Source organism: Galleria mellonella, unplaced genomic scaffold (assembly GCF_026898425.1).
Source record: "Galleria mellonella isolate WM207_F2 unplaced genomic scaffold, CSIRO_AGI_GalMel_v1 utg35, whole genome shotgun sequence".
NCBI lineage: Eukaryota > Metazoa > Arthropoda > Insecta > Lepidoptera > Pyralidae > Galleria > Galleria mellonella.
The window spans coordinates 5,912,538-5,925,267 of record NW_026442082.1 but is presented as its reverse complement, the minus strand read 5'-3'; the positions used below and the strand labels follow the sequence as shown (position 1 = coordinate 5,925,267).

At 34.3% G+C, this 12,730-nt stretch overlaps 1 long non-coding RNA gene across 1 annotated transcript; it reads right to left on the bottom strand.

The window, feature by feature from the left end:
- Positions 1–10,522: 10,522 nt before the first annotated feature.
- On the bottom strand, positions 10,523–12,250 carry LOC128201122 (uncharacterized). The gene is made up of 2 exons (XR_008253080.1): positions 12,048–12,250; positions 10,523–11,735 (listed from the first exon to the last, which is right to left on the bottom strand). It is a non-coding gene; the product is annotated as an uncharacterized LOC128201122 (long non-coding RNA).
- Between the last annotated feature and the right edge of the window lie 480 nt (positions 12,251–12,730).

Genomic DNA, 12,730 nt, shown 5'->3' with positions numbered 1-12,730 from the left:
TTGCTATTGATGTCTAAAATTAAGTAATACTATCATACTATAAGTTACATTCATATAAATACGTATTATTATAAAAAAAAAATTCTGTAAATTATTCATGCTCATTTATTCCTCTCTTTTCGTGAATAGGCAAAGTAAATAAAATCTTAGATCAGAATCAGAGAAACCAGTTCAAAGTACGACAGAGAGATATATTTGAAGAGGGAGGGCAGGGTTTGTTAGTAATGCGAACTATCAGTCCCATTGCTAGCAATATATTCCATTAGGTCGACCTCCACGTGGTCCCCTCTAGAAGTCATCGTGCTTTATTCTAGGCGTATTCCTCACGATGAGCCAACTGACCTGTCTTTTCATCGTAACCTATCATCATTCAGTGGTGTCCCGCATATATATATATATATATATATATATATATATATATATATATATATATATATATATATATATATATATATATATATATATATATATATATATATATTGATTAATTAAAAAAATCTAAGCGGTGCGAGGTTGACACATAGCTCTTTGATATAGATCTTCAAGTCCTCTTGTATGTATGTGCATGCTCGTATACACATTGCAAATAGGTTTATATTATATTTATTTATATTATAATAGATATAAATTAATGGATAAAATGACTATCAAAAACTTCGTATTGATAGAAAGAAAGAAAAAGCTACCAAGCTACAATCAAAAATTATATTTTTGCAAATTATATCACAGTTGATGATTTTGGTAAGTACCTGCAGTCCTGTACTTTATAAAAAGTATTTTTTTTATTTCTATACAACTTAAAATAGCAAACAAGCTGACGGCCCACCTGATGGAAAGTGGTAACCGTCGCCTATAGACATGAGCAGTACCATGGACATAACAGAGTATGCTGTTTCACCCATGATACCCTTCATGCGTTGTCATTCTTGAGGACTAAATTGTCATGTTTCTGTTTCCTGCAATCTCATTACCATACTCCACCCTCCAAACCATTAGCGCAGGTTGCTAATCCATTATCATCTATTGAAAAAAAAAAAAATAAACCAAAACAAAGCACAGAAATACGAATGGGACGGAGGTACCCAAGTAGACGTCTTTTGTACAAAGTTTTATTAGAAAATCTATATAACAAAGATTTATACAAACTCTTATGTTATTACAACGTAATTTTATGTAAATAAAGTTAAAGTTAACTAACGTTTATTTTGCAATTAAACCATTACAGGGCTTCAACCTGTTAACTCTACACTTTGCCCGGGTAACCTGTTATCTCCTTTACCCTCGGGAATTCCGGGAAATCCTTTATAACTCGACTACGATACCAACGCAAAATTTCAAACTTCTGACTGCAGGATTTTAGGCCCGCTTTGATGTTGCTTCACCTTTTTTTTAAATTGTCTATTCGAAAGGTCAAAGTGTTCTAAATTCAAAAACGTTTTTTTTTTTTTATGAATATCTCCTCATAGTCGTAGAATACTGACGGGTCCATATATGTAACATTTGTCAGATCCGTCAGTATTCTACGACTATGACGATATGAACAAGGCCCATATGGATGCATAGTTGTGATTATCACAAAATGTACTACGATGCTTACGGTATACTTCATGCATTGCCATTCTTGAGAACTTTGGTGTTATAACTCTGTACTTACCAGAGGGAGACTTTGTACAAAAGTCGTTTGCTTGGGTACCTCTGTCTCATTCGTTTTTCTACCGTAAAGCAGTTGTGTTTGCATGGCTGTGTTTCGGTTTGAAGGGTGGGATATGGCGTGAATTTACAGGGTACAGAGGAATAACACCTGAGTCCTCAGGAATGGCAACGCATGGGGGGTATCATAAGCGAAACATTATACTCTGTTATGTCCATGGTACTGCTCATGTCTAAAGGCGACAGTTACCACTTTACATCAGGTGGGCCGTCAGCTTATTTCCCATTCTAAGTTGTATAAAAAAAAAGAAAAAAAAAAACAAATAGGTACAAATACAATTAAGCCTTCTTTGCATAACGGTGGAAATTTCCATCATAACATTGAATGCCCAAAAATGATATAAAAGAACAAGTTCACTTTAAGTTGATCGTTGTCTGGATACCTTTTTAATGTCCATCGCAGCAAAAAAAAACATAGCTGTCAAATTTATTTTTTTAACCATTTCTCCTTTAATTTTGAACATGAATTATATCATCTTGATTGATTTCACCAATAAATTTTTTCTCATTTATCTTATATTTATTATATTGGATGACCGATCCATCAGTCTCCGTTCACCCCCCCCCCCCCTTGCCCTCCACCCTTCGTTTTCGTATTCTACGACTGTCTCACTGGTAATGATTGATTAATACATAAAATACTTTTTTATTTAATTCACCTAAGCATAGTTCTAATATTTAATCTATAATATTAAAAATGAATCGTTGAATGTGTTGTTAAGCGCAAATCTCGAAAACAGCTGAACCGATTTCGCTAATTCTTTTTTTTAGAATATTCCTTCAAGTACGAGGATGGTTCTTGCGGAGAAAAAAAAAGTTAATTTTTAGCCGCGACTTTGTCCGCGTAACCGGATACTGACCAGTATATAGATAGATAGATATATCGTTTATTTGTTTGTTACTAATCACACACAACATGTACATAAGAATAGATACATAAAACAACATAAGATTTATAAAGTTGTGTTATTACGTGTGATCTACTGCAATACAAAAAGGTCGAAGCTCAGCGTGGAACATTGTTCAAGGAACAAAACACTGATTTTCAGCTATCCAAAGTCAAAGTCTCCCTCTGGTAAAAGCTTATGTAATGTGTATGATTATTTCAGAGACACAATAAAGAGTTTTTCATTTATTCATTCATAAAAGGAAAATTCAGACGAATTGGATATTTTATTAAAAAAAAACACATCAGTAAGTCTAAAACATTTTCTTTTATTTTTACTATGAAAAGAGAACAAACGTTAGAATGGATTGAATGGCCTCATGGAAACAATTCATCAATTTGGGAGACTTTGTACAAAAGTCGTTTGCTTGACCACCTCTGTCTCATTCGTGTTTCTATATGAAGCAGTTGTGTTTGCATGGCTGTGTTTCGGTTTGAAGGGTGGGATATGGCGTGAATTTACAGGGTACAGAGGAATAACACCTGAGTCCTCAGGAATGGCAACGCATGGGCGGTATCATGGGCGAAACGGTATACTCTGTTATGTCCATAGTACTGCTCATGTCTATAGGCGACGGTTACCACTTTCCATCAGGTGGGCCGTCACTTTGTTTGCCATTCTAAGTTGTATAAAAAAACATCAAATACAAGGTCAAAAGTTATAATTTACTTTTCATGTTGTCTACAGGTTGGATGATATAATACAAAAATAAATGGAAATCGCATTAAATATTAAATAAGATTTTAGCATTTCTTATTGTTCAGCGTAGAGCTGTATTTCTTCTCATGAAACAGGTATATTTAATTCTGTTTACAATTCTTTTGTATTTAGATAGATAGATAGATAGATAACCTTTATTACCGGTATTAAGAAAATAAAAAATTAAAACAACAAAAAGAAAAATAAATATTGCTGGTAATAGGAGCCGCCTCAGCTGTTGCTATATATGTACAGCTCCAGCGAGATGTACCTATATAGCGCTGATTTTCAGGCGGCCCCTTAACTCCTTTACCTTTAGCATGCGTGCGGGTCGCCAATACCTATTTCCCGGATGGGAGACTCAACACGCTTAACAACAAATACATAAAACGTTACAACCAAAACTGAAATGACAGCATCATAAAAAAATAAAAAATAAAAGATTTATAGTAATATATGTATATTTATAATTTATGTAAATATTTATTTTAATTTCTGTTTAGCACTACTACTGCCCACTCACTACTTCCTATGCCACTGCGTTAGGTTGACTGGAAGAGATCTCTTTTAGAGATAAGTTCGCCTTTGCTAACATTGTTATTAACTTATTGTTGTTACTGTATGTTTTAGTGCAATAAAGAATATATATTTGTTTCGGTTTGAAGGGTGGCATATGGCAGTAAATTTATAAGATACATAGGAATAACAGCTGAGTCCTCAGGAATGGCAACGCATGGGGGTATCATGGGCGAAACAGTATACTCTGTTATGTCCATGCTACTGCTCATATATATATATATATATATATATATATATATATATATATATATATATATATATATATATATACATATTATTATTTTATGATTTGTAATTTATGTAAATATTTATTTTAGTTTCTGTTTAACCCACTACTTCCTATGCCACTGTGTTAGGTCGATTGGATAGATATATATATATCTATATATATATATATATATATATATATATATATATATATATACATATAAATATATATATATATATATATATCTATATCTATTTTAAATTTATTTGCATCACTTACAGCACACAAATAACATTAGCTACTGGTATATATAATTATATATTTAGGGCATAGAATCTGGGTATAAATAATATTTTTTTTCATTTCAAGAAGAAACATTAGATTCCTGCCCACAAAATTATCTTAATTACTCGTTACGCCCGCGTTCGACCGGAATCCGTTTACTTAATTCTGCCCGTGCTATTTCGGACTATAATTGTGCATGTTTGTCCCCGGAATGGAATTGCCTTTTTTTTCGCTCTTACCAAAAGTCGGATTAAAGCGACTCGTCGTTCCAGCGACAGACATTTGAGCTTTATGCGCTGTTTCATTAATGCTCGTTTGGCGATTTTTTTCTAAAAATAGCTACGTTGTTTTTAATCGTGACTTTAGATCTTTAATTTAACTTTTTTATTTATGAACCGATTGATATAGAGTAAATATTAAATGTTAAGTGAAGCAAACCGCAACGCATTAGTGAAAACCGCGTTCATATCGGTTAAGCCGTTTCTGAGATTAGCGTGCACAAACGTATAGACTAACAAACATACAGACAGACAGACAAACGGGCAAACAGATAAAAATCATTACTTTGGGTTCCATTGTGTTTATAAAGCCCCTACCATATATAATTTTTTTTTTATACAACTTACTTGGCAAACAAGCTGACAGCTCACCTAATAGAAAGTGGCAACCGTCGCCTATAGACATGAGCAGTACCATGGACATAACAGAGTATACTGTTTCGCCCATGATACCCCCCATTGGTTGCCATTCCTGAGCACTCAGATGTTATTCCTCTGCACCCTGTAAATTCACGCCATATCCCACCGTTCAAACTGAAACACAGCCATGCAAACACAACTGCTTCACGGTAGAAACACGAATGGGACAGAGGTACCCAAACAATCCAAGTTACTACTGTCTATCAGGTAGTCTCTCAGCTTATTTGCTATTCTAAGTTGCATAAAAAAAAAGAATTTAATTATAAAAGTAAAAAAAAGCAGACCTATTGAAAATAGATTTAGGTTCCTTTTTATAACATTCTGCTAAATAATTCAGTATATTTATTCATAATGTAGTGTACTATATATAGTATATCTAATATATAAAATTCTCGTGTCACGGTGTTTGTTACTAAACTGCTCCGAAACGGCTTTACCGATTTTTATGAAATTTTGTGTGCATATTGGGTAGGTCTGAGAATCGGCCAACATCTATTTTTCATACCCGTCAATGATAAGGGTGACCCACACCAAAATATATTTTTTTCTTTTTTTGAAATTTTTTTTTTATTTTTATTTTATTATAATTTAGCATTGAAAAATACACACAACTTTAAATTTTCATCGTTTTACGATCAACCCCTGTATCGCGATTTTTATATTTCGCAATAAGTGGTAAAACAACGTTTACGGGGTCAGCTAGTTATACTGTAAAAAATTACTCATACATGTAGTAAAGTTACAAATATGAATTTACAGGGTACAGAGGAATAACACCTGAGTCCTCAGGAATAGCAACGCATGGGAGGTATCACGGGCGAAACAGTATACTCTGTTATGTCCATGGTACTGCTCATGTCTATAGGCGACGGTTACCACTTTCCATCAGGTGGGCCGTCAGCTTGTTTGCCATTCTAAGCTGTATAAAAAAAAAAAATAGGATTCAGCTCAATTTATGTTACATCAAACGACAATCTAGACATATTTTTATCTCGATTTTTCAATCCCTTATTTACCTGAGAGCTAGCACGTTTTTCGCTCAAAGTTGAAACTGTAAAAGGTAATGACACGTAAGCACTTTGAAAACATGAATAAATCCTCTCTTACATTATTAGGTATAAAGAGAGAATTAGGTGCAAATTGAATTGTTTTTAAGAGTTCCAACATGAGGAGAAATCTACCAATTCTTTTGTATTTTTATTAAACGGTTTTTAAACGGTTTTATTTAGCTCGACCTGTACGGTATTTATTTATTTGGGTCAAAATTAGAAATTGGAATTTAAGCACTTTCCCGTTGTCAGATTGATCTGAAATTTGGTACACACATTTAATTTAGATGACAATACAATATAATAAAATCAATAACATTATAAATCTAAGATGGCCGCCGATACAAAATGGCGGATTACATATTTTTCCTTAACCCCCGCAATATGGGTATCAAAGGAAAGGGCTACACTAGTAAAACACGATGATTATGTCAAAATTTAAAATTCAAGATGGACGCCGTTCCAATATGGCGGACTAGGTACATATTTTTCCACAACCACCACAATATGGGTATCAAATAATAGGACTACACTGAGACAAGACACTAGACACTCGGACACTAGACACTCAGACGCTAGACCCTCAGACACTAGACACTCAGACACTCAGACCCTAGACACTCGGATACAAGACACTCGGATACAAGACACTCAGACACTAGTCACTCGGACACTAGACACTCAGACACTAGACACTCGACACTCGACACTCAGACACTAAACACCAGACACAAGACACTCAGACACTAGACACTAGACACTCGTCACTAGACACTCGACACTCGACACTCGACACTCGACACTCGACACTCGACACTCGACACTCGACACTCGACACTCGACACTCGACACTCGACACTCGACACTCAGACACTAAACACTAGATACTAGACACTCAGACACTCGACACTCAGACACTAGACACTCGACACTCGACACTCAGATACTAAACACTAGACACTAGACACTCCGACACTCGGATATAAGACACTCAGACACTAGACTCTCAGACACTAGACTCTCAGACACTAGACACTCAGACACTCAGACCCTAGACACACAGACACTAGACACTCGGATACAAGACACTCAGACACTAGACACTCGGACACTAGACACTCAGACACTAGACACTCGACACTCGACACTCGACACTCGACACTCGACACTCGACACTCAGACACTAAACACCAGACACAAGACACTCAGACACTCGACACTTGACGTCACTCGACACTCGACACTCGACACTCGTCACTCGACATATAAATACTAAACACTAGACACTAGACACTCCGACACTCGGATATAAGACACTCAGACACTAGACTCTCAGACACTTGACACTCAGACACCTAGACACTAGACACTCAGACACTAGAGACTCAGACACTAGGCATTAGGCTTTTAGGCATATTAGACTAAAATAAAAACGTGGGGCCCCTCTGAAATCATACCTATAGCAGAGCATATCTTATACTTTGGTAGATCATGAGCTCGGCGTTCGCTGGTGAAGCCGTAACGGCTGGTTATTGATGGTCAAAACCTCCAGTTACGATTATAGTAAGTCGATTCAGCGGACCCTGGACTCCGGAGCTATGAGGTTTCGGATGCGACCGGGATAAACCGCTAGGATGATGATGATGACGATTATAATAAGTCGATGCAATCCACACTTAGTATAGTAGAAAATAATACAGAAATAGTTAATGGGCCCCACGTTTTTATTTTAGTCTAATATGCCTAAAAGCTATTCTGCCTAGTACTAAAATATTTCTGAACTAGAAGGTCAAAATACCTACTTGTTATAGTGTGGGCTGCTTAGTTTACCTAGAGGTGTTAGTGTTCTCTCATGAACTGCCTTTCGGCCGCTGACATGGTTCATGTTATGACAACCACTACCATCAGAGATATTAATAACCGAGATCACCTACGTAGGTTGATAGGTAAGTAACTATTTATTTATTTTGTAGTTTTCAGTGCACATAAAATAAAACCGTTTAACTTAAAAGTTTTTTTACCGATTTTTATTATCTATATGTATGAGTTATGCGATTATGTCGCCAAATTTGAACTTATTCTAATAATTATATTAAAAATAATAGGAGTTTACTTCCGTGTGGTTCTTCAAGTAATTTTTTAACTATTAAAGCTTAAATTGGTTGTTGCGGAGCAAATAACTACTTATTGCTAAGCAATTTTTAATTTAGACACAAGTTTCTAAATTAAGGCGAGGGATGGGCAGCAGTGTCTCTCTTAAAACATTTCTAAAAGTCTAACTGCGGTTGCCAACTCGCCTGCCAACCGTGGCAACTACTGGCAAAACTCTCCTTATGGGGAAAGCTTATTTCCAGCAGTATACAGTTAACGGCTGAAATAATAATAATAAAATAAAAATAGTTTTTTAATTTAATTTCTTTATTAGACGTCTTATCATTCTATTGTATGTTTTGTCCAACGAAAAGAAAAAGAAAAAAAATCATGTAAATATTTTATGTATTCTTTATATATACATATACTAGCTGACTCGGCAAACATTGTTTTACCATATACATTATTTCAAGAACTATACATGAAAATTTATCGTACTACAATTATTATATTCGATCGCCATCTTGCAACCCTATTGCGAAATATAAAAATCGCGATTAAAAAACAGGAGTTGATTGTAAAAGCGTGAAAATTTGAAGTTATATATATTTTTCAATGCTAAACCATAGTAAAATAAAAATAAAAAAGTTTGTCGATAAAATACAAAATAAAATATTTAGGGGTGGGTCACCCTTATCATTGAGGGGTATAAAAATTAGATGTTGGCCGATTCTCAGACCTACCCGATATGCACACAAAATTTCATAAAAATCGGTAAAGCCGTTTCGGAGGAGTTTGGCAACAAACACCGCGACACGAGAGTTTTATATGTTAGATATATATATATATTCTCTTTTTTTGCGTGTCTATCTGTGTCTATTGTTATTTGTGTGCTGTAAGTAATGCAAATAAAATTATGTATCTACCTATCCATCTCGATGAAACTTTTACAACGGCAGTTTGTTAAAAGCAATAATTTAAGAAAGCTTTTAAACATGCCCACCTAAAAAAAGGACCTCTTAATTTTACCAAAAAAAAAAGTACATTTCCTTCATCTCACTTTATAGTACCTAATCTTAGTACTTCCTACAGATTTCGTCGCTTGAGACGTTTAGAAAAAAAAATAAAGTTACCCTGTAAAAACATAAGTTTCAAGTTACGGGGAAGGGGATCAGCCGATAATGCTATTCTGTTGGGTGAAGAAGTTATTAAACTTGGAGGGAATGGAATAAGGAAAGTTATTTGATTACAGCTTCACGGCTATACATCGTTCAGGGATAAGCAGGCTCCCTGGACTCCGCTGCGATTGTTTTGCATTCAAAATGTCTACTTTACATTTTTTATGGTTTGGACGTGACTGATAAGAGGTTTGCGCCTTTAAAATTGTTTTTCCTTTAAGATGAATAGCTTTTTTTTTTTTTAATGTTAATATTTTTTCAATTTATTTATATATACGACTACATACATACATATCTGTCATGCCTGTCTCCCATTAGGGTAGGCAGAAACAATGGAACGCCAAATGCTTCGATTCAAACAAACCTCTTTCGCTTCTTCCACATTTATCAATCTTTTCATACACGCTCGCTGGTTTTTTTTTGATGGGTGAAAATGGTATGGTAACCCCGCCTGCGCTAACGGGATACGCTAGCGGAGCACCAGTGAAGGCTGATAGATGAGGATGAAAACAGGCCAGTTGGCCCATCATGATGAATTCATCAGGAATTAACCATGATAGTTTCCAGGGAGAACCGCGAGGAGGTCGACCTGGTTGGGTATATTACTAACAATGGGATTCTCAGTCTCCATTACTAACAATCCCTTTCCCCCGATATTATTGAGTTTATCTTTAGCTGAACGGTTTTTACCCTTGAACATTCTATAGTTACCTTTCAACTCCTCAAAGGTTGACTGTAACAGATCCCTCTATGGGATAAGTCCGCCATTGTATATTAAGTCTTTCAATATGTCCAATATAAATCATGTACAATAAAGATTTTACAATATAGTACAATATTTCTATATTAAATTTCAATTAACCCTTTCAGAACTGAATTATTTTTTTTCATCCGATGGATTTGGTAAATTCCATGTGTCTAAAGTATAATAAGGAGACTATAAAAAAAATAAATAAAAAAAAATTAACTTTACATTTTTCGAAGAAATCTAGTTTTTCTTAATGTGCACAAATGTGGACTCCCGTCCTACATAGTAATAAGAATAAGGTATACGAAGTTGTTCTGAAATGAAATAATATTAATTTAAAAACATTTTTATTACAAAATTATAAATGAATTAACGTAGTTAAATTTTTTCTTTGTGATAAAATAAACATTTATTAGTTTTTTGGCATAATCAGTTATTGGTACAAATATAAAAACACAGTAAGAACAATAATTAGGAAAAAAAAATCTTTATCTATGTGTGGAAAGCCAAGAAGCAATTCTTGTCTTTGGTTAGGTATAAATGAACTTTGCATTTTACACGGGATTTTTCCTTGCATCTCACCATTTTACACCTAGTCCCAGTTCCATCGTCATGTTTAGGGAAATGCCCAACACCGTCACGAGTTATTTCAGCTGCAGGACGAATCTCTCCTGGCCTTCTTGGTATAATTTGCTACTACTGCTACTTGGTCGACCTCTTTTGGTGGTAGAACATTTATCTTGTAGCACCAAACTGTCAGCCAAGCGACGACGAAAGTAAAGTAAGTCCTTGCTTTTTAGGTGTGCCGTTACAAGTCGTTATCTATTTGGTATTCTTGATATGCCTGAAGAACTTCCACATCCGATGCATAAAATATCATACGCAGAGTAAATTTTTTTGATTCTATAAATGTTCTGTAATAGCTCATAAGTTGATCTAATAAATTAACGCCACCCATTGCATGATTATAGCGCTTTAAGACCTCAGGTTGCGCAACCTCAATATATCGCTTCTTTTTTTACACCATCTCTTTACTAAGTCCTTGTCACCTATACCAACAAAATTGGAAGCCAAATGGGTAATCTTATTGTCCAACCACTTTACATCAGTTACATCTCCGTCTCTGCTACATACTTCTTGAAAAAAACCCCTAGGCTTCTTATTTGTTACCTTGTCACTTAAAAACGGTGGTTTAACAAATCTGTTAACACGAGCTGTGCATGCGGCCATAATATCTTTTTGTTTTAGGATTTGTAGTAAATGGTATGATGAAAAATTATTGTCAAAGTAAAGCAGGGACGCCGTCATAAAATTCGCTAAGTCCTTCATTGTCATCAAATTCAGGTGGAAAAAACTCCCTTTAGTTTTGGTAAATGACATCTGCGCTAATTCTAGCATTAGCTGCTAGATTCAATTTGCTCGACGAATTGAATCTCCATAATAATTATCTTCGTCATCAGATGATAATAATAAGTCAGAAAGATCTCCTTCATCTTATCATACTTGTAACGCCTCCAATGAGGACATATTGGTGTTTTTGCATCTGAAAATATAAGTAAACAATATCATAATTCATTTTATATATTTATCTTACAAAAATGATTAATAAAACGTTAAAAATATAAACAAAACATATTTTTTTAAAAAACCGTGAACAATGAGAAAAACTCAGTTAAATCCTGATGGGAACAATTGAGCACAAATATAAAAATTGAGATTACCAATATAAGGTAATAAAAAAATACACAAATATTACGTTACACATGACCCCAATAATATTAGATATTCGTTTATATTTTTTCCAGATGATTTCATGCACTAATTTAATTTTTTTTAAATAAAATATAAAGCTCACCTGTACAGTTCAAATCACGCACGGACACTAGTCGCAAATTGTCGAAAAACGCTAGAATATCCTAAAAAATGGCGTAAGTAGTATTAAATTGAGTAGTTTATTAGTGAACAAACGAATACAACCCCTTTTCAATCGGAAAGCTTGAGAGTTTAATATTTATTTTTTAAATTATATCTTATGTCTACAATTGTGCACGCCAGTTCTGAAAGGGTTAATATAAACTCTTCCAAAATTGGCTCATGTTTCCAATTACTTTCCTAGTTTCCTGCTATCCAAGTTTGAGAACTAGATAATTAAAAGGATTGTATTATATCTAGGAGCCCCAAAATGAATAATGGTGTCCATTCTACAGCCATATCTCTGTTTAAAATTTCAATTTGATATTACAGTGAAATGGTTACTTTAAACACCACTGTAAACTACATTTTCAGTAGAGATGTTTTGTAAATTCATGACAATATATATTTGTTGTATGGTTTTGCTTAAAATAACAAATTAAAAACGTAATGCTGGCTGGAAAGAAGCCATATAGTATATTTAAAGAAAGAAAAATAATGATTTGAATTTTTGCACACCATTCTTGTATCTCTTCATGTAATGTCTTATAACTATAATTTTGTTATGTAAATAAATATAAAAAAACACTAGTGGAACTATAAAATTGGTATCATTTTGGTGTACGT